Here is a 23,268-nt window from a genome sequence, read left to right as displayed (position 1 = left end):
ATCTGGCCTAGGTCAGGCATCCTTGAAGCATCACATCTTACCAAGTTAGCCAGAGCACACATTGCACAGCTTTTGTGCCAGCTTCAATTTTATTTCAGCTTTCTGCAAGCTACAAGGGGATGACAGGCGATATTTTAAGGTATAAAGCCAGAGTCACAGACAAATAACACCGAATGCACATTGAGTCTGTCAGGAGAAGTTAACCTGTCAGCACTCCCTGAAAGGATCTGCATTAGCAGATCAGCTTCACAACAGATCAGCATTTGTGCCATGTGGCCACAGTCTTTCTGACCCAGTATTTGGAACCCCAAAGCCTGACTTTCTCGCCTGTTGAATCCAGGCTTCAGTAGGTTTAAGACAGCAGGGTGATTACTTACCTTTGCACAGTAAGTTCTGCTGGTGTGAGGCTTTCGTGGAGTTTTTTAAAAAGGGAGATAAAATCCTGTAATGTGTAGATGTGAGGCTATTAGTCTTTCCATAGTCATTTTCACTTAAGAAGGGGAAGGCACAAGATGCTGAAGACAAATAAGCAGATATACTTTTGTAGATGTACATTTTTACAGTCTTTTCATTGCTTGCACAAACTGGTATACATGGGAAGGGGGTGTGAGGTGGCACTGACAATACAGATATACTGGGACTTAGTAGGGACAAATTGGTTGCTTTGCATTCAGCTTCTCAGTTCAGGTTTCCACTTCAAGCACAATAAATCCCTGAGTCCAGGATGGCATCTCTCCTTCCCTTTACACAAATCGCTCTGCCAGGTCCTGAGTTCCAGCCGCTAGGTCATGGCACACCAGCACTAAAGCAGGAGTGCAAGGGGAGGAACCAGGCCCACCTCTGTAAAAGGACAGATAGATCATAGTGCAGATGGAACAACCGAGGGATACACAACTAATTATATGCACAAGTGTGGGGTATTTATTACTGTAAAATGCTCACAAAATTCATAGGCACCTAAGACTTATGATGGCATTATCCACCGCCACTGGAGAATTAATGGGCAGCCTTTTCCCTGTGCTAAAGCAGACAACGGAGGGGGGTACTCTGTCATCCAGAGGTGAGAGCAGGGAATGAATGCATAGACAGTACTCCCCTCTAATGCTAATGGACCCTAGCACTGAGATTAGATTTACACCCTCCCTCTAAATGTACACCAGGGGAAGGCAGCTCCCCCAGGCTGCCTTCCCAACAGTGTGGTGCTGCAAGAGCTGCTCTCTGCTCACCCTGCCTTGTCCCCACTGGCCTCCACACTGGCCAGCACAGGCTGTCCTGCTCCCCACATCTGCCATGCCTGAGGTTGCAGAGAAGGACTGCTCACATTTTCCTCTTGCCAGTACCCCATGGCAGTGGTGAACAGGGCAGCATTGTCCCCTGCACGGTGCCATGGGACCCCCAGCTCATTTCTTCACGTGTACTCGCCACCCCACCAGGGCTGCTGGTGCAGTCCTCAGCACCATGGGAACACCATGACATACTACAGAGGGCTAAACGGTCCTTTTTAAATCTCAGCTCACCCAAGGAACAAAAGCATGGAGAAATTATCCTTCTCCTTCCCTTCCAGCCTCTTTGCTTTGGGATGGGAATGTGCTTTTGATCTGAGGAACAATAAACCTAACAACAGGCAACGTGTAACTATTGATCTTCAGCTTGCAGAAGGGGCAGGCTAAAGATATTCAGGAAGAGAAAGACAAACCATCAGAAAAGTTCTTAATGGATACATCTTTCCATCAGGGCTCCATGTTTGGCCCAAGTCCCCTGAGCAGACCCAGTGTTAGACCCCAGTGCTAGCCCAGGAAGGAGCTGGGATTCAGAAGGCACAGCCCTGGAGACTGGGAGGAGCATGGTGGTGCTCACACACCTCTCACTAACCCAGCCAGGAGCTCAGGCACCAGGGAAGGTGAGAGGGACAGGTTGGAAGAGCCCAGCTTTGCGATCCTTCCCTCCTCCCTGGAGGTGGGATTGCTCCTGGGCAGCATCACCCCACGCGCGGCGGGAGTGACCACAGGCCTGCTAAAGAACTCCCTGCAAATAATTCACACCAACTTGTTTAAAGGAGCAAATGGGCTTAATTATTAGTTACAATCTTGTCAATAATTATCACCCCATCTGTGGGTAATAAATGGCAGCTTCTCACAGACTGCATCATTAGAGTTTAAGGACACCAATGGGGTGCATTAAAATGCTGAGGAAAGCATTGATCTGGTGTAAAAATGCTCTTTACAAATTACAGACACGGGTCAAGCCCGCTGGTGAGACCTCCCTCTTCTGTCTGATGCCAGCCTGTCCTCTCCTCTGGCTGTGCATCCTCCCAGTACCCCCAGCCCTTGGCTGCTGGAAAGACAAAGAGCCCAGCAGATCACAGGGGACCCAGCCCTTACACAGGACTCTGGGCTTCGAAGAGTGAAGGTTGTGCAGTTATGACAGGGCTGGCACAAAGCACCACAGCTCCATCCCGGTCATCTCTGCTGCTTTGTTCCCACAAAGGGGCTGGTCATCTCCACAGCAGTTTTTATCCAATGGGGACAAGGACTAGGATGATATAGGCAATGTTTCCCAAAATGCAGCTGCTTCTAGGGTGGAAAAGCATAGATTAGCACGCAGCAGGACTTCTTGGAGGAGAAATGATAACTCCTTTTGGGGGGGGGGGGGCTTTCTTTTCTGTTTGTTTTTTTTTTTTTTCCATTCAAACTGCAGGCTTGAATATAGGCCGGCAGAATGCAATTATCCAGGCTGGAATTTGGCCAAAATGCTGGGGCTAACAGTCCTACTGTTTCAAAATATGCCACAGTACCCTAAATGATCACATCTTGCAGGATTTGATTTTGCATTTCATCCAAAACAATGTTGGGAAGTTCATGAGTAGGGTAAGCAAAAACTAGTCCCACTTACCTCTGTATCTGCTGGAAGTTCAGCCCAGAATAGTTCCCAAAATTGTTTTAATTTCTGTGCAGAATATTGAAAGCAGCCAATGGTTTTATTCCCTTAGCAAATTCTCTGCCACCAGTTTCAATTTCTTTTCAGTAAAAAATACATCAACTTTCAGAAGGAGAAGCTTGAGTAAAACAAGATATTTCAATCTGAAACCAAAAAGAAAAATGGGAAGGGGATTTCTTTCATTTACAACAGTATTATAGATGGATCTTCTTTTTTTATAGGTTTTGTTTTTGTGATTCAGCCTGTTAGGACAGACAGAGGATTAAGATAGCTAATGGACAGTCTTTATTGGCAAACAAAACTAACACCTAAATGTCTCTTTGCATGTACAAGTGGTAAACTCTTCATTAAAAAGAGAGCTACATTGACAGAGGCAGACTGGGCCACAACTGAGCCACAGTGTAAATAAACCTCTGCCAGGGCCCATACAAACACCATCCCTCCCATGCTTGCAACCTTTTCCCTTAGCATTAAATAGCTCCAAATGCTCCCTCTTGTTTTGAATGCCATGCAAATATTGGCAGAAGGAGTCACACTCTGTTTTAAAGATACTTCAGATACAGCCATGCCAACCAAACTTTTGTTGGAAATCAACATCAGGACTTGCAGTTTCTCTTTTCACTTCACCAAATTAAATTTATCTGCAGATTGAATCGTGTTTTTAGCTGCCTCAGGCTGAGCTAGCTCTTGCTGAATTTGGCCAATCATCCCCTGCAAAGGAAGAATAGAAAATGAAGAGGTAAATTTGAAAAGTCAAGATATTTCATTTTATATTTTGGAAAAAGAATCATCAGAATTGATTTTTTTTGTGTTGAAATAACTTCCCATTGTTAAACGCAACTGCTTTTCTAGAAACGACAATGACTGTCTGTAAAAACACATCTCACTGAGGCTGGAAAAAATTACAGTGTCCTTCTGTTTTACTGGAATATCCAGAAAAACTTCCACCTTAGTTTAACCAGGGAAAACCAAAACTCTCTTAATTTTCAGTTGGACAAATGAAAGAAAATGAATGATAGGGATATTCAGTAGCAATTTCAGATGCCACAGCTGGTGGGACCCCAAAAGGAGAATGTGGAACATCCGATCAGCTCTGCAGCATCACCAGCACATGTCCTACAGTGTCTTCAGTGTCCCTGCTCCCTGCATGTCACTGCTGGAAAATCCCAAACTCTCCCTTATCTCACACGTATTAACCATGCTTAGATGAACTGTCCCAGTGCTGCCACTGCCCAGCTCACATCTAGTTTCCATCACAACCCTCTCTGATGCTGAGGGGAATATAAAAAAAGAAAAATAAACTGGATGTTCAGTTCTTAATTTATAAGTCATTCAAACTCTACTCCTAAATATCATGGTAATTCCTTTGATTTTCTGAAAATGTGAGTGGATCCTAAAAAGCAGTGTGACTTTTTGGCATCCTGTACCAGAAACAAATTATTCCCATGTTGTAATGCATAATGCACAGTAAGGTCTGCATGAGAACTGGAGCTGGCCACTGCACAAACACAATTCCACCGGTGAGGCTTCCAGCCCCATTCATAGTACCTGCTCTTCAGTTTTGTTCCCTTTTAAAACATGCCATGTCACTTAATTGACAGATTCCATGCCACAAGCAGTTTGTAAACATACTTGTTTGAGGAAGATATGCCCTGGCTGATTTGGAAAATCCCTATGCAGTGCATTCAAAATAATTCTGGACTGATTAATGACAAGTTGAGCTAATAGAGGGAATGAAGGGCCTGGCACAGGCTGTGGTTAGTTAGAATTTGCTGAGTTCACTCCAACTAATTTTGTACCGTCTTCCATTTCACTTTCTGTAAAATTCCCAGCAAATCACTTAACAGTGAGGGATGTGTTGCAAACCAGAGTGTAATAAATAGATAGAGGAGAAAAATCACAACCACAAAAAAATTGTTGTGAAAATATTCCCTGGGTAAATATTTGCATTGGAAACTGGACCTCAAGATTCACTGCCTGCAGCCAAGGGTCAGAAACATTACAGGTCCACTCAAAACAAAGGCAACTTGAAACTGGGAAGTGGTCAGAGTCAGTGCAACCTCACCAGTGTCAGAGAATGTGTCTTTTATTGTAGCTGAAGATCCTAACCCTGCATTTGTGCACACACATTCATAGGTGTTCACATATTTAATGCAAACACACAAAAGTGCGGGCACTCACGCATTCTTAAAATGTATGTGCATATATTCCTGTATTCACAATGAACTGTTTATGAGCAAGCTATCAAGAAAGAGTTTTCAGTGAAATTATTCAGTGAATGACTTCAAACAATGAATACATTGCAGGAAATGGCGATTGGCTCCAGAGCAATCCACAAGCAGAAAAGAAAGCATAAGCAGTTGAATAAATGGGTGGCTATGAATTACTCATTTAGCTGCATTATCTTCTTGTGGTCCAAATTCAGCAAATGTCTAAACACCCACTTCCCATTAAGAGCATGAATAGTCCCATTGATTCAATAGGGTTATTTTCTCTGCCTTCCATGGGGCAACTCAAATACTTAAATTTAAGCAAGTGCTTAAAGTGCTTTGCTGAATCAGGAGGTATGTCCACACTGTATATACCTATGTTATACAGAAGGTCAGATTAGCTGATCCAAGAATCCTTTATGGTCTTAAGATCTATAAATCTGTGAATAAAACCAGCCTTTGCTGGAATTGCTTCTCCATAACCTTCCTGAGCACTGAAATTCATCCACACCCCAAAAATATTAATAAAACATTCTCTACTTAACTCTTTTCATATTATACTAAGTACGCCACTAAATAAACCTCTTAATATTCCAGTATATTTTGCAATGAACATTTTCCCGGTACGCTAGAGCGGTTCCTCCTTTTGTGCCATCCAGAACACAATCCCCATGAAATACTGCAGTAAACATTTCTCTGAGTACTACAGCAAACACTACCAGCATTAGCAGATTAACCATTCCACTGAGCGCCATATTAAGCACACGTTTAAATACTGAGAAAAGACGTATAGCCTCCTCTTTCCACTGCGCCTCGTTACCCTGCCGAGATCCATATTTTTCTGCACAGAGTCGACCAGCCCTGCGTGTACCTGCTCTGTTCCCTCCCTTCCCTATGTCTCTCCCTCTCTTTTTCTCCTCTTTTTTGTTTTGTTCATCCTGGACCTATTCTTCTGGCTTGGAAAATTTGTCAGGGGACAGGAAGCAAGGGATAAAAGGGGGTCAGAGGATTTGGCACATTGTTGAACCACAAAATCAACAACAAATCTGTACTGTGCACATACTTCTGCCTCTCTGTGTCTCTCAGAATTTGCTGAAGTCTGTTAATGGAGAAGCACAGGTTAAGTGTGCGTCCCCCCTCCCTGGATCAAAAGAATGAAGCAGCAGGTCTTGGCTGGTGTAATTTGGAATTATAAAGCATTGTTTGGATTTTACAGGTGTACTTATTGTCAGCAAAATTACCGTGCTCAGAACCTTCAATGGATTAATCTTTAGCAAGTGCTTAAGAGCCGCTGACTCGTCTCTTGATGCTGACAAACCATCTAGATTCAACCCATAGTTCTGTTCAGCTTTTCTCCTTTCCCTCCTCTCTCTCTTTTTTCCTCTCTTTTTTCCTTTTTTTTTTTTTTTTTTTTTTTTTACTAGCAATTTGATGTTTGATCATTTGAGGCAATGAGGCGGAGGGTAATTTACGTTATCAGGGAGGTATGAGGGGTGCTGGGAACCCAGACGCAAGGCCCATTCGCCTGCTAAAGCGCCATCGTAATGTAATGAGACTCCAGTCAAGTGCAGCTAGTAATGGAGAGGAACATTTCCCATTCATCTGCCTACCTGAGACTCCACCGAATACGACAATAACTTTTGCACGGGAGGAGCAGGGGGGGACACGGTGAAGGGGGGCCAGAGTACCCATGGCATGACTCCCTCTGTCTCCTAGAAAAGCACCGCAGCCTCATCCTTTAGACCATTGAGGGAAGCAAATTAACACAACTCAGGAAGTCACAAAACAGGTTGTTGGAAATGCTTAACCCTTCTCATGTCCCTTCCAGTAGGCACCTGGTCAGCACAGACTCCCAGCCTGTCTCTGAGGCTGGGTCCCCTCCTTAGACCCTCAGCTGTTGCATCCCTCAGGGCAGAACTGGACCCTTGCACGGAGGGAGCTTGGAGAGGATGGGCCCACCAGAACAGGCCATTGGGAAGGTGCCTGCACATCAACTAGAAAAAGTTGTAAAAATTAGGAAAACAATTTTCCAGAAGTGCTCCAATGTTTAGTTTCCCTCTAAAGGAGTTTCTAAAGAAAGCCTTTTTCCTACCCCTAGCCAGCTCCGTCATGTCACAAGTGTGGTTTCCTATTAAAAAAACAGAGTTTTGAGAAACCCCTTCCCTTTGTTTTCAAGTGTGGCAAACAGCACACTGGGATCGCATCAACAATTTCTTTTAATACCATTTTCTAACATCAGTCAAAACCCAAACAAAATTTCAAGCCCACACCACACTCCTAGTGCCATGGATGTCTACCCCTGGGATAATTTCATGCCCCGTGGCTTTGTCAGAGCAGCCTCCTCCTGCCAAGCACTCTAGAGAAGCAGATATAACTTCACAGTGTCCGGGGAGTGGCTGTTCCCATCACAAGGATGAGCATATTCGCATCACTCTGACCATCAGGGAAACTGAGGCACAGAATGGTGTTCCATGCCATGCCATAATGAATAAAATCCAAGGGTTTGTGTCTTTTTTCAGAGAATGAATACCCAAGGATGGCAGAAGTAAATTCTGCTCTTCAGCCTTGGCCCTTGCTGTAAAACCTTCCTGGATGCAAATTCATTTTCCACTGTGCCCGTGTAGGCAGGGCCTCTCAGCAGCACAGTAATAACCATAGCAGAAATACCCACCACCAGCAATAACAATGATGCACATATTCAAGTTCTCACAGGCAACCCTACTGCTCTGTACACTTTGTTTGCAAGCTGAGGGTAATTATAACTTGAGGGAACCTCCTGGATGCAAACAGATCTCCTGGTACAAAGATCTCAACGTATGTCAAGGGCTGTAGGTGGCCTGGACAAGATACAGGGGAAGGAGAGATTAATTTCCTTCATCAGCCTGTCCTAAGCTTGCTGTTTGTTCCCAGAACTCAGCCTGAGAAAGGGAGAGAGAGGGAAGGAGAGGGGGAGCTGAGGTCTCTCCCTCCCAGCCCTCACCAAATTCCTGCCACATGGACCCTTCCAATTATATCCACGTTTGAAAGGCTGCTGTCAGGATGAAAGGCACAGAGCAGTAATGAACTGACGATTAATTTGCAGTTGGCTCACCCAGTGCGTGAGTGTCTCTCAGGCTCGCTGCATGCGGGTGCTAAATATGACGATGTCAGCAATTGTCAGCCAGAGCCAGGGTTACCCTTAATCAGAGTCTCTCTCACCGCTGCCTGATCGCCTGTTGCCAGCTTCTGGGGGCTCCAGCCCGGCTCCCCATCCTGCTGACGGCGAGGGGAGCTCTGTACCAGCCTGGCAGCTGCCAAACTAGCAAGAGGAAGGGAAAAGAAATGACCCTCTCCCCTGGCAAAGCAGCAGGAGCAGCTGCCAGTGCTAACTGCCTCTGCCCATGCCAACTTTGACCTGGGAGAGTTATGGCTTATGCTGGCACGAAAATAGCTCAGGATTCAATCACACACGTGAGCACCAGCCATGTCTGGGCTGGGATCCCTTGCACCTCCAAACCCGGCAGCAAATGTCACAGCCCCTTAATCCATGTTAAAAACAAGGCTCTCACTCTGCTCATTCAAGTCAGCATCCCCATGTCAGAGTGGTGATGATGGCCAGGGAGTGTGATTGACACAGAGTTCCAAGACAGAGCTCTTGCAGAGGAACACCCTCTGCAATACCCTGCAAACCTGTACTGCCAGCAGCTGGTTTTCAGGTAAAGCATTAAGGGTTGATGCAGCCTGACGGGGTCTGGGTCAGGACCTGCTCAAACATCCCTGCCAGCCTCAGAAGGGAAGCAGGAGACACACACTTGGGAACCAATGTGTCGAGCAGTCTGTGAGAGCACAGAGAGGGAGGTGAAGCAGAGCTCCAAAGAGTTTGCAGGCTCACCAGCCAAGATGTGCCCGGGTGTGGAAGGGATGCAGTAGAGAGCACAGGATTGACAGGGCTGGGAATACAACCTGCGTCTTCTGCATTAAGGGGCCTGTCACCAGGCCGCAGGGGAGTGCTGCTTTGCAGAGGGAAGCACAACACCTGCTCAAAAGACACAAATATTCAAAGTAAAGACCAATCCCATGACACTGCACAGACACCTCCTGTATGCTCCCAAGAAATCTAGCGTGTGCACAATGGTCCTGCATATTCCATTCACCCTTTTAAGTCCGTCCACCAAACCCAGACACTTCATCTTCTTTCCTCACAACAGGAATGGAACCCAGGCCTGAACCATTAGCCACTATAAATGTGCTTAACCTCAAAAAGATATTTTCTTCAACTGTCTGAAATTTGACACTCCAAATTGCTGGGCACCTTTGAGAATCTGGGTTCAGAAGGGTCATAATAAATTCTGCTGTGGAGCAAGCACTGAATACTTGGGATGCAGCAAGGAAATGCTCTTCAACTGATCTGGGATACTGTGTAGGGCATTAGAAATATTCATACTGCAGCTTCCTTTTAGATTGTCCAAAGGCCTGTAAAATACATTTCGTGAGTCTCATTCAGTAGATAATAATCTAGATTATGAGACCTGGCTTCATGTGATTATGTTGGTATCTGAAAGGTGGGTGCACTGATTTCATCCTGGGCATGAACTTCTAGAGCTTCAGAAGGCTTATGAAAGTACAAAAATCAGCTGCAAATGGCAGCTACCTGGAATTTTACACCAATCATTGTATCCTTCCTGCTGCAAATAGTGGGTGCCTTTTCTTTTGGACGATTCTGAAAAACCCTTCTGACACTTGGCTCAGAGAAAGATTTAGTTCTAATTTTGTTTGGATGCTATTAAACAATGTTAACAGAGTTGATACCAAAAGAAGCATCCTTTTTCACCTTGAACAAGAGAGTTTAACCAAGAAGGTAGCTGTGGGTCCCTGTTTCCCCTTCAGTCAGCCTCTTGATTTGCAAAAATACTTTCAGCAGAACCAAAACCAGGTTATGGCTAGGTATGTATGTATGTCTTTGAAACTACTTGTGACTAGAAGTCTGCTATTCATCCTGTTCTGGTACACATGACTTCATTTTATCACTACAGTCTTCAGGTGCCTACAAAACTTACCAGTCAGTTTCCCTGCATGAAATCACATGCCCTTTCTGGAGAAAAGTATAGAATGAAGAGAGACAAAAAATGTTCAGAGATGGAATCTACTCACAGGGCAAGTGTTCAAGATGGTCTAAGGCCCACGTTAGCAAAATGGACATACAAGTCCTGTCACAGCCCCTAGGGTACCCTGGTAGTGTTTGATTCCAAGTCCTGTCCTTCCAGGCTGAGGTGGGGAACAGTGGTGATGGGCCTGTATCACCAGCAGCTCTGTATGTATGGCACAGAGTCTTTCATTTATGGCTGCAGCTCTTCATATAACTTACAGCTCTTGCTGTAATCACAAATGTGTTCTTTTTACTGTGGAATCTCTGTCATCAGAGGTGGCATTTCAGGCATTGCTCTTACCATCACTCTCACTCCCTCCCAGTGCTGTCCCAGCATAAGTACAGGGTGTCCTGCCAGTTGGACACAGCCCACATCCAGCTTACATACTATTTTAAAATACTTGCCTCAATGAGACTCTCCTGCAAAGATGCCATCCAAGCCTCTTTTCCTGCCCACCAAGCATGCCTGGGCCTGGGAGAGACACTTTCTGGCTTTCTTTGCTCCTCCCACCCTGCCTGGCTCCCATTGGGAACTGGCTCAGTAGCCATGCTTTGACTCGAGTCATGGCACCAGTGCCACTTGGCAGGGTGTCCTGGTGACACTGTGTCCCTGTGACAGGCCAGTGCAGCCCTCGGAGACACAAGGGCCCCTCTGCAAAGGAGACTTGAGCCCTTTAAAGAAGAGAGAGGAGCAGAAATCAATTGTCTGCTCGCCTTCCTCCCCAGGCCCCCCTCTCCCCCTCCTCCATCACCACCACCACCGCACACGCACCCTATTCACCCTGCTGGAAGGTGACATTTGCTATTAACCTTATATTGGGCCATTTTGTAAATCAATGTCACTTACATTTAATAACAAGTGTAATCAAAGGAATTATGCAAATTTAATTTGATGCTTCTTGAATTATGCAAATCTGCACCACATATAATGGCTTCTGACATGTGCCCAGTTGGAGAACGTTCCATTACCTCCTCTCTTATTACCCCTATTATTATTTTTATTTTTTTATCCCGTGGGGGGGGAGGGGAGAAGGGAGGGAGCAGCAGTTAGGCTTAGAGGCAGGGGGGACAAGCGAGTGCAGGGAGAAGAGAAGGGAAAGAAGAGGGGTGGTGGAGAAAAGTGCTCCTTTGCCTGCATTTTGAGTAGAAAAGCCTCCTGAAGGCATTTCTGTTATTGTTATTGCAGAGCAAGGAGAGCGGGATGGGGGGGAGCGGAATGGGGATGGGTGGAATCATTTCCCATGAATGGCTTTGCAGGCAATAATACTATAAGCCTCTGAGTCTAAATTACTGCCCTTCCAGTCCTATCTTCAGCACAATATTACTCTCCTTGGCCTCTTCTTCCTGAATCACCAGGCAAGCTGGGGGAGGGTGAGGAAAGAGGGGAGCAGGACCCACAGAGTGGAAAATGCAGAACAAATGGGTAAAAATATGTTTCAGTTTTTTTGTTCTGTGGCCATCCCAGGTGCCCCCACATTCTTATTCCTTCTGTCAGGGCCCCAGAGGAATAATTGTTCTTCCTCCTTTTGTTTTCCCACCAATTGTTTCCTTACATGTGACCCCAATGTCAGGAAAAGCAGCCACAGTTTGTAATATTTTCACAGTAACCTGTGGTACCTTCAGCCAGTGGCATCCCAAGTTTCTCCTTTTGCAAGGACTTCCGTGTCTGTAGCTCCAGAAATTTGGACCAGCCTCTGTTTCTTCTGCTTGTCAGAGATGGCAAGAGTATTTGGTGATCACAGGTCGGACGTGAAGACAGTGCCATGCTGGAAGTCCAACATATGATGCTGGACAACATTTTCCTCTGCTGTTCCTCACAGCAACTGATGAGTGGCTCTTGCCACGATAATTTGTGCAGTGTGACCTTGAGTAAGACTGCTCCTAACTCTGTGTCTTGGTGTCCTCACACTCACGCAAAGAAATCCATCTGTATTTTGGAAGGAGGAGAAGAAGGAGAAGAAAATACATTTTTAAAAGTCTGTGCCCTCCCTCTAATGTGAATTGATACTCACTATGAGGGCACAGCACCAGCATGGCACCATCATTTCTATAAAGCAAAGAGTCACTAATATCCAAAGTCTCCTTAGACTTTGAGAATTGAAAGGTGGGGAGTATTTCTACATTTTCCTATTTATACTTGCCATATTTCTTTCCAGAACACTTCTAGAAATACTGTGTTTTTTTTCTTCTTTTCTCTAAATATTTATCCTATTATTACAAAGCGCTACAGGCCCTGCAGTTTTTTCTCCAACGGATGATAATTTCCAGAAACATACTCTGCATTTATCTTTTAAACACAATAAATTGGAAAAGATGTCCAGATTAATTTTTTTCTTACCTACCAATACTTCAAAGTCTCTTAAAAGCTAAATAAAAGGGGTATTTTTCTTAAATGGAAGGACTTTTCATCTGCTATCAAAAATAAACTTTCATAGAAATACTGATGAGAGAAAACTGTCCCTACTCTGCCCAAACTGAACATCATTTGAATTTCATTGTAGAAAATTTCATATTTTGGCCAGTCCTTAATAGTATGGTTTCCACCAATGATAGGGTGAAATGGATGTGCTCACCCCACTTCAAGGCTAACACCTGCTGGCCTTAGAAAAGAAGTATATAACACCCAGGGGATGCTGCTGATGTTGCTTTTCAAACCCTGGTGGTATTTGACAGCATGAGCAGCAGCTCTCCAGTGCCATCAGCACTCTGCCTCTGCTAATTCTCTGTAGAGCCCATATGGGAAACAAGGGTGGATCTCAAGAGTTTCAGCTGTGGGTAGAAATCCTGCTGGAAGGTTTCAGTCCAGCATCTTCTCTGACCCTTGTTCAGGGAGCCCAGCCCTGCCCTCTCCAGCCCCCAGGGATGTGCTCTCTGAAGGGAGGGTGTCAGCAGGAATGTCAATAATGGTGCCTGACACTTGCTCACCTCTTCCTGAGGTTGTTGATTCATTGCCCAGAGACAGTCTCTGTCATTAGAGGCTGAAGAAAGGAACAAAGCTCATTTCAGAGTCAGATACACCAATAACCTCTGAAGTCCTCCTCAGCTCAACATTTCTTGACTGCACAGAGGATGTTTGCTTTGCTTTGCCTTGCCCTCCCAGCAGATGACCTTCATGGCTCTTGTGGACACAGGGATGGTCAGGACCCATGACCATTTCCTGGTTCCAGGTGCTGCACAAGCAGATCAGCAAGAGGGTGCCCATGGTGAAGGGCTAATGTGGGTGTCCACCCCACATAGCCCTCAGCCTCAAAGGTCCCTCAGGGGAAGCAGGTTAATGAGTGCATGGAGCTAAACTTGTTCCTAGTGATAAACCTATCTGAGGTCACCAGAGGTACCAAACAGCCCGAAGGGTCCCATCCCTGAATTCAAGAGGTGTGTAGCAGATGGAAGCGCCTCTCCTACAGAGAGAGCTCAGCACAGAAAATGCTGTTTCATAGCTGGTGTTTCTGGGCTTATCTCTCCACAAAGATTCTCAGGAGAATGTCTCTGAATTACTCCAAGCACGGATATTCCAGGATAAAAGTGTCTGTGTTGGAGTTTGTTTGGAAAACCTATCAGGAAGAGCTAGAAAATGTCCTGTACTCTACAGTACAGCCAGCAGCATCAGTCACAGAGCTAAGGCATCAGTGGCTGTTGTAATGTGGGCTCACTGCTCTCTGTGTTCCTCAACTCCAGCCCCAGCTGGAGGATGCCAGATACACCAGAGATGCCAGAGTGAAAGTGAAAGCCTTTTCCTTAGGGAACCTGTTCCATGGAGCTTAGGTCCTGATGGTGTAGGTTGACTCAGAAATAGGCAATGCAGATTTCCTGAGCCTAGGCTGAAAGACTTTTGTGTTATTGCTGGGACAGGGAATTTGCCTGCCTCAAGCCCTGAAGGGAGCATGCTGGGCTTCCCCAGGGTAAACAAATAGAGTGGGGAAGTCATAATTGACACGAGGGCTCTAAAAGGGACAGCTCCCAGCGGGAGGCCATGCTGCTTGAAGTTCCCTTGCTCTCCCTTTCCCTGGAAATCACAGGTCATTGCTTGCAGCCACCTCTTTCCCAATAAAACTGTAACCAGTGAAGAGCCATAAAAACACTGAAGCACAGAAAGGCTGGGAATCTGATCTGGTGAGAAAGAACACACTGACAAAACGAGCATGAAACATCGTGGGAAGCAGTTTGGAGGGATCAGACTGGGACAGGGCAAGATAAGAGCTCCTGGAGGAAGATGGTGATGGTTTCAGAAGCAGCAGAGACAGGGGTGAAGGAAGTAGTGACAGGGTCCTGAGACAACTACCAGCAATGTGGAGGGGAGTTTCCCAAGATCTTTTTCATTAAAATAAATTTTTAAGTGAGAGCTGAAGAAGAAATGAAATTATGAACAGTCCTCTTTCTGACCAGGGTCCCAGCTGTCACATACTGCCTATGCTTGGCCAGGGCATACAGAAGCAAACAGGTGTCCTACCTGCTCCATGCCTCTGTTTCAGCACCTATAGGGAGAAGACAGGACAGACACTCACCCCACGGGCTGGAACAGACCCCACCAGCAGTGGCTCTTCTGCAGTGTGACTCTGTTGACATCAGGGAAAAATCTCTTGCTTAGGAAAGAAGAAAGATATACTGTTGCTGATGCAAGGAGGGAAGACATTCCAATTTACCTTTGCCCATGCAATGACAGGGGATGGAAGTTTCACTGGGAAGGCATCAGAGTTTCTCCTTCATTTTAGGGCAGATGAAAGGAAGATAGCAATTTCATATACAGGTAAAAGTAACATAAGAAATTAAACAGGTAGATCAGGCGATTTTTTTACATAGAAATAATTATGTATTTTGTTATTATTCTTTTAGAAGCTTTTAGGCTCTGTATTTCATAATTTAATTACTGAAAAGAGCTCCAGTAGTTAAATATTTTGAAAAAAAACCTATTTTGAGGACAGGTGTTGCCTTCCTGTAAGCATGACTAGGATTTGCATGGACAGAGTCTGCCAATGCCCCTTTAAGCTGGCAGGCATCTGATGAAATGCAGAAGCAGAAAAGTGGGGACCAGAGGGAACTAGTGTCTTCTGGAGCTCCTTCTTCCCAGCACCCTGAAAGTTTTGCCAGCAGACCCTGCTGGCATGAAACCCCACAGACTGATTTCCACAGTGAACAGGGAAAAGCCCTGACACACGTTAATGACAGCAAGAATCTCTGTCATCTGTAAAATGGGGGAAAACAGTGGAGAACTCTCGCTCTGTCCACTTGCTATAAGTTCCACTTACCACAGACCTCTGGCAGAAGTCAGCATCATCCTCTTCTGGCTTCCTCTTGCAGCCCATTCTTCCCTTGTTTGAGCAATGGCCCCACTTCTTTGTTGCCTGAATCTGGGCCCAGGGATGCTGAAGAGTCTCAGGGCATCACTCTATCCCCAGCAATGTCACAGTCACCTGAGTACTGCTTTCAGCTTGGCCAGAGCCAAATCACACCAGTGTGATCCTGTCAGCATCGGTGGAGCCTCACAGAGGGTGAGTCCTGCTTGCTCAGCCTCTCTCCAGCACCTGATTCTGCATGCAAAGGACATGAAGATATTTTTTTTTCTCCATCTCCCCGTTTCATTCATGTCCATTTTTCATTCCTCCCATTCCTTATTCCCAAGCACATGGGTGCAGATCTGCTTGTAGAAATCCCATGGAGTTATTCCTGCCACATCCCAGGGCAGTTCAGTAGAGATGGGGGATCCTCCAATTTCTCACCTTACACCCTTTCCAAGTAGCTATCTCATGGTACTGCAGGAAGAGGGATTATTTGATCTTTATTAATTTATCGAAGGGAAGGAAGAGAGTGGAAATTGTAATGAAAGGGACAACCAGCAAGATGGCAAGGAAGGGAGGTTAAAAATGAAATCATCATCTAATTGGCCTGCAGTGAATTATTCACATGTATAATCTTTTTTAAAAAAAAATTCAGCACAAGGCAATGCAAGTAAATGCTGTTCATGTTTAAAAGTCATTTCCATAAGTAAGTGCAATTTCTCTACTGTTTGCCCCTGTTTAATGAAGTGAAATCTTGTTTGCATTCCTCCCAATTTCCCAACGAAAGGCGCCCAAGCGTTTGCACCAAAATTACTTGGCCCAAATTAAAACCCTACAACACTTCAAAAAAAAAAAAAAGAGGAAAGGGGGGAAAAATCAGACTTATTTTTAAAATGCCTTAAGTGCATCCCAGCATCCTAATTTATTTTTAGACACTGGTTATTAAGAGTAGTAGTAAGTTTCCCCTTCTTTCTCGCTCTCTCTCTTATTTAAATGAACTTAATGGCAATAGATGCAAATGTCTGGAAGAGGAAAATAGTTAACATTTATTTATTCTTACTGTTGTCTCTTCCCTGGCTGGTGTCATTAGAACAGTTCGTTGCATCCCATTCGCTCCCATTAGCTCTGCTATCAGAGCCACCCAGCACGACTCCAGCACGGCTCGAAGTGCTTTCTGCGGCCCACATAGGGACTACATCATCATCTCCGAGGCACTGGCTTAATGACAAGAAAAAAAATCGGAATATATTGCACAGCGTTCTGGGGAAACAACAACAAAAACCGCTGCTGCCGTCGCTGCCACCCAATGCCATGTCCCCTTGACCCGGGGTGTGTGTCCTGCTTCAGCCGGGCCGGGGACAGACAGACGGACGGACGGACGGGTGCCAGGGCAGGCATCCCTTTGCAATTCACTGATCCGGGCAATGTGCAGAGAAATTCGCCAACAGGGACCCGGAGTGCTTGGAAACGCGCTCGGGAGGACCCAGCGAGACTGGAATGGGCTCAGACAGCTGCTCGTCGCCAGCAGAGTCATCACCCCCAAAGCAGGGCTGCCAGCCCCTGACTCCTGGCTCCCTGGTGCGGGCAGGAGCTGCCAGCCAGGGCTGGCGCTGGGATGGAGGGTTTGCAGCCCCTTGCTGAATGAACCCTGCATTCCTCCAGTGCCCCTGCTGCTCCCTTCAGGAGCATTTCCTAAAGCAAACCAGACCAGCCCGCAGGTGTGAGCAGCCACGATCTCAGGTGGCGTGGCTGGAGCTGCCAGCCCGGGCTGCCCGGGCTCCTGTCACCCTGCACACGCTCTCCCAGTCACTGCCACTGCTGCAGGCACCGGGACTGTGTCCTCATCCTCCCCGGGGACACGGGCTGAGCGCTGGCAGGTGACAGCCCCGACAGGCAGGTGCCCAGTGCCCGGGAGAAATGGCCAAAATCCACCCTCCCCCGAGCAATGCTGTCCTTTCTGACCATCTGAATGGGGAGGTGGGCCTGGCCCAAGCAGAGGGACAAAATCCCTTTGCAAGCAACAGGAACACAACAGGTCCCTCACCCAGAGCACCAGCAGGTTTTGAGCCCTTCACCCCTCAGGTGACACACAGGTGAGACAGGTGTCACAGAGGGAGGCCAGGGCTCGCTGACAGCTTCGGCTGACAAAGCAGCATTTGGGAGGAAGGACATCACATCTGCAGCGCTGACACCAAAAGAGAGGCGGCTCTTGCAGGCGGGGATGGAGCCTGCGAAGGGCCCTCCCCCCTCCCTAAAGTTGACATTGTCTCCGTGATAACTTTTCTGCTGAGGTAGGAGACACTTTACTGCAGAGCTGCACACAGCAAGTAGCTGCCCTCCCCCCCCCCGCCCCTTCCCATCCTCTCCCCCTCTCTCCCTCTCCAGCATCATTTACATCCTTAATTAGCTGTAATTCTGCAGTGCTCATTAGGGAAGGACTGGAAAATATCAAGGAGCCCACAAGCAGGGGGCTTCAGGGGAGACAGAGGAAGAGGGGGATGCATCAGCCTGAGAGGGACACCCAAGGCTGGATTGTGAAGTCAGAAGCCAGCAGCTTCTTGCTTAATTCAAGCGGGACGATCACACTAGTGTAGTTTGGGAACACTGATCCAGTGATGGGGTTGAAGAGACCACGCTGTCCCACCTAGAAGGGCAGAAGACCTCTCCAGAGAATAACAACATCTCACCAAGAGAACGTGCTTTTACCTCCTTGCTCGCAGGTGATACCTCTCTGCTGGGTTACTCAGTGTCTCACACTTCTAAAGCCAAGGTGCAGGAAGAGGACAATATTCCACTCCAATGCAGACAGCTAAACAAACCTGTCCTTTTATGCAGTCTCATCAGGAATTATCCAGCAAGGAGATTTTCCGGGAAAATTGCAGCTGACGGAGCTAAAGAACTTCTGCCAGGTGTGTGGCTGCACTGCAAACTTTCAGTTAGAGGAAGAAAGACACAAAAATGATCCAGAAGAAAATCTGAATGAGTGTTAACTGTTTCTTAAAGGAGTACTCTCTTGATTTAAAACAAGGAGGGGGTAAGCACTTTGAATTTGACTTCAATGACCAAAAATCATTAAAAAAACCCCAAACCAAACCAAACTGAAAAAAACCCCAATAAAAACAACAACCAAAAAAACCAAACCCAAAACAACCCCAAAAAGACAAACACACCAAGAAACTAGGGCTGAAAACTATAGCCAAACTTTGCATTCCAAGTTATTGAACAAAATATGTCCTTCAACCCCAAATGGGAAAACATTGTGACGTTTTATTATTGTCCCAGATACCTGATATTATTACTCTGGGGAGCAGCAGCAGACCCAGGCAGTTCTAATCTGGAATCCCATTTGCTCAGGAGTATATTCAGAGAGTTAAGTCCTTCCTCGACACAGTCTCAAGAGACATTCCCAAGGCCATTAGGGAGGTACTATTGTCTCTTTTATCTGGAGAACAGCTAAGGTAAGTGAATGAGTCAAGGACATAAAGGAAATCTGTGGCAGAGCCAGGCAGTGACCCCAGATTTCCTACTAGTTCTTTTTGAACCACTAGGTATAAGCCATCCTTCCTTGTGGTCCAGCATTTGTATGACCATTTGCACTTGCAATTCTGGGCACATACCTCACTGGGTTTTAATTCACTGCTGAGCTATATCTTTGCTCAAGGTTAGATCATAAAATACTTTGGTTGGGAGGCACCTTAAAGATCATCCAGTTCCAGCCCCCCTGCCATAGGCAGGATGCTCAAAGCCTCATCCACCCTGGCCTTGAACACTTCCAGGGATGGGGCCTCCACAACTTCTTTGGCAGCCTGTGCCAGTGTTTCACCATCCTCACAGTAAGACTTTTTCCTGCTATATAATCAGGTTATATGCTATATAACCTGACCTCTTTTGGTATGAAACCATACCTTCTTGTCCTATCACTATCTGTTCTTATAAAAAGTAAAGTCTCTCTCCAGCTTACCTGTAAGTGCCTTTAGGAGCTGGAAGGTGCTATAAAGATCTGCATGTAAAAATCTGTCTGGGAACAAGTGAAGTTGATGAGGAGGGTCTTTGGAAATCCATCCTCCTACTTTTCACAATAATGTAAACCTAGAGGTTGAGCTGTGCTGGTGCATCCCACCAAAGGCAAAATGACCACCAGCACGTGCAGGATTATTTAAAAATATGTGGGCATGTGCACAAATGGGCATTTGTACTCTGAAGTAGCTTCCTCTTTAATCAAAATCTTCAAATTTCTGTTAGTGTTTATATGAAACTTACCATAACAGATAATCAGAATAACTTAATATGCAAGAAGTGAAGAGAAAACCCTGGTGAAGTACAATTTCATGGAAATGCCTAGGACCTTTGCAAAACAGCATTTCAGTGATTGGTATCATTTGCTCTGAAGTTTAACACAATAACTCTCTTTGCACCTTCCCAGAACAGCTTATTTACATAATTCAAGCAAAGAGAAATCTGGCCCATCTTTCTATATTAGTATATAGCTTTTCCTATAATATTTGGTACGTAGATTTCTAAGGCATTTACAAAGTACATAAAACTTCCAGCTCCACTCTGTTTGGGTTTCAAAGAAGCAGCAGTGGACCAGAGTCTCCCTGGATATCATTACAGTGCTCTAAAGAGCATCTTCTCTGTACTTCAAAAGGGACCATTTATTCAAAGTTTTCAGTGACAAATTGACAATGACAAACCTTCAGAAAAATTTTTATCCATTACCACTCTAATATTTGGGAATAAACAAAACAAGGAAAATAAAATGCTAGATTCACATGCCTATTAGAGATAGTCAGCTGGAATAAGGAAAGAGGCCTCCCCTTTTCCTGGCTGTAGAAGACAGTTGGCTTAAACCTCTGTGTAGCCTTGCTGAGCCCACATGACGTGAACATCTGGTAGGATTCTGCCAAGGGTAGACACCTGCTCCCACACATCCACAGAGGAGTGTGGAAATGGAAAGAGCCGCTTGTATTTCTTGCAACAACTGCGAAGGGCAGCTCCTGGGCAATCGCTCACGCTTGCATGAAGCTGCCTGCTCTCTCCTGCTCACAGCAGCCAGCGATTTCCTTCAGAATGGCTCAAAAGTGTCTTTTGTAAATTGCCCGTCAGTGAGTACTTTGATACCTAGAGTACCAATGAATGGTGTCATTCTCACAACCTACTTACCATCATTACATTTTCCTCTTCTGTACTTCATCCTTCCACTAGAAAGCCTCGAGGAGCAGCAGGCATCTGCCTTCTTCCTTACAGCAGTAGTCAGGAAACCTGAGTTCAGACAGTGTCTGGGATGAAGGGATGCTAAACAAATGTCTAGAGAAACAGGTTAAGTATGAATTACAGATAGGATATTAAAAAATGGGCTGTCTTTCCCACAGTTTGGTGTCAGGGCTGGCTGTTCAGAGGATGAACCCAATGCATGAAGTTTTGTTTCACATGGATGTCAGAACTGGAAGAAAATCTGCACCAGGGTTGAATTGCTCTGTATGAGTAAATGGAAACAAGAAAAGAGGAACAGACATGCACTGGCATGCACAGAGGCGTGGTGTGTGTGGATAGGCACATGGGAGTTGAATTGCATATCTGTATGCTTATTTGCATGTTCATGTGTGTTGGGGTGTGCTTTACTTTGCACATAACCGTGACCAGGTGCCAGGAGGGGAAGGGTTGCACACCAGGTAAGTGTGGGTAAGAGTTTGTGATGGCTACTGAATAGCTTGAAGCATCAGCTGTAAGGGGTTATTTCCAGTGCAGAGTATTTTCCCCTTCTAATGAAACCATTTCTGCAAACCTCCCTCAGGTGCCACACAGCAGCTGTAACACCAAGGAAACACCGGGGAAGATTTCTGGTCACTCAGACTGTGATAACTTGGAGAGAGAGCCTAGCCCGTGAAAAGAAACCACTCGTGTAATTTGCAGAGATATTTGGCTGACTGAACAGCCTCACGCTTTGCAAGTATTCCTTTGGTTTGCAGAAGCATTTTCTCCCTGATTCTTTCACAGAGTCTTGGAAGAGACACAGATTTGTTCCACTCCAGCTTTCCTGGCATTATTGCATCTGGTGACTCCTGCCAGGAGAAGCTGAGAGGAGCAGAGCTCTGAACTGGCCCACCCTGCATCCCCACACTGCTGCACACCAGGCTGCCTGCAAGGCTGGCACAGCCAGGGTCCTTCCAGCTTCCAGCGACCCAGCTCTCCCCTCCACACCCCTGCCCCGGTTCTGCAGCCAACTCAAAGCTTCCCCTGCCCTTCACCCTCCTGATAGGACTTGGCTTGCTCTCTTTGGCCCAGATCCAGACAGAGATTTTGAGCATCTCCTCCAGAAACAGGTCCTGTGTCTCATCAGTCAGAGCCAAGCTTAACAGTGCCTCCTGCTGAACCTGCTGGCGTGGCCAGCACCTCGCTCCATGGGCATCCTGGTCTTTCCCACAGGGACTCAGGCAGTGAGAGGGAGGGAGATTGATAGCAACGAAAAGCAGCAGATGAAAAGTAAACTCACACTACATAAATTCTTAAATGATTTTTATAAGGACACAGCATTGTAACAACTTGCCAAGAACAACACCGAAATTCTTTCAAGGTTTCCCATTTGTTTGTAAAGTGAATATTAAAAGTGCAGGCAGCAGTCTCCTGGTGTTCCCCTGGGAACTGTTAGTGTCCGTAGTAACGAGGTCATTCCTTTTTTATTAGGAGAAGGTTTTCTGTAAAGTTAAATGTGCTGACAGCCTCTTGCCTTTGATGTTGGGTTTCACCTCAGTCCCTCCTGCAGATATTGCTGCTCCTCCCTCGCAAAGACACATCCCTGACAAACAATCTCCCCTCTGTCTTCCCTACTTGTTTGTTTAGATGCATGATAGGCAGCTCTGTTAAAGGGCAGCACATGAAGGCGGCTGGTGTTTCAGTGGACAGGAGATGTGAGAGATTTGGTTGCTGTAATTAAGTCAGTCTTCATTCCCCCAAACTGCCAGCACTCAGTACCCTTCATTTTATTGACCAGACAGATAATTACACTGACAGCAGTCACAAACCCCCAGTTACAGTCACACTAAAATTGCCATGGTGCCACATTGAGAAAAATGTTGGACCCACCGAACTCTTGCCACAAAGCCCAGCCTGTAAGGGGATGCAGGGAGGAGCACCCCAGCACCATGCCTGCTTCCCCAGGGCTCTCCTTGCTCTGCAGCTACAGGCTTTTCCCCTGACAGAGAGGAAAGTCTTCCCACAGGAGGACACACACAGGAATCTGCTGCTGCCTTGTCTTAATTATCACAGCTCCTGCTCAAGCACCTTCCCTGTCCAGTGACCTGGACATCCCTGTGGAGTGGCCTCCAAGCAACCATGCACTGTGTCCACCTGACCACAGCCAGCAAGAATGCTGAAGTATAGACAAGCCACGGTTGCTCCATGGCCCACAACAGCCAGCTGAGCTGTGCAAAAGGGACATCTGGTGAACATGGCACTGAATTATCCCTTGGGAGATTCAGTTCTGAGATCTACAAACAATTTCCCAAAGGTCCGAGGCAAATTAACTCAACAGCCCCTCCAGTAAAAGCCCAGGGTAGCCCCAAGAGCCTCATCCAGTGGCTGCTCAGAACTGTGGTCTGCCTGCTCTGTGTGCACATGTCACATCGAGCACACAGGAGCCTGAGTCCCAGCAGGCACCTCAGTGCAGCAGTCACACAAAGAAACTAACTTATTTTTTTTTGTTTGAACATTTAAACAGACAGCA

The 23,268-nt window shown here is 46.1% G+C and overlaps 1 long non-coding RNA gene across 1 annotated transcript; it reads right to left on the bottom strand.

The window, feature by feature from the left end:
* Positions 1 to 11,534: 11,534 nt before the first annotated feature.
* On the bottom strand, positions 11,535 to 15,983 carry LOC148223017 (uncharacterized). Its single transcript, XR_015805027.1, has 3 exons — positions 15,516 to 15,983; positions 14,775 to 14,852; positions 11,535 to 12,199 (listed from the first exon to the last, which is right to left on the bottom strand). It is a non-coding gene; the product is annotated as an uncharacterized LOC148223017 (long non-coding RNA).
* Between the last annotated feature and the right edge of the window lie 7,285 nt (positions 15,984 to 23,268).

Source organism: Sturnus vulgaris, chromosome 8, assembly GCF_052056855.1.
Source record: "Sturnus vulgaris isolate bStuVul1 chromosome 8, bStuVul1.hap1, whole genome shotgun sequence".
Lineage (NCBI taxonomy): Eukaryota > Metazoa > Chordata > Aves > Passeriformes > Sturnidae > Sturnus > Sturnus vulgaris.
Note: the sequence above shows the minus strand (reverse complement) of the source record. Positions and strands in the feature narration are given on the sequence as shown.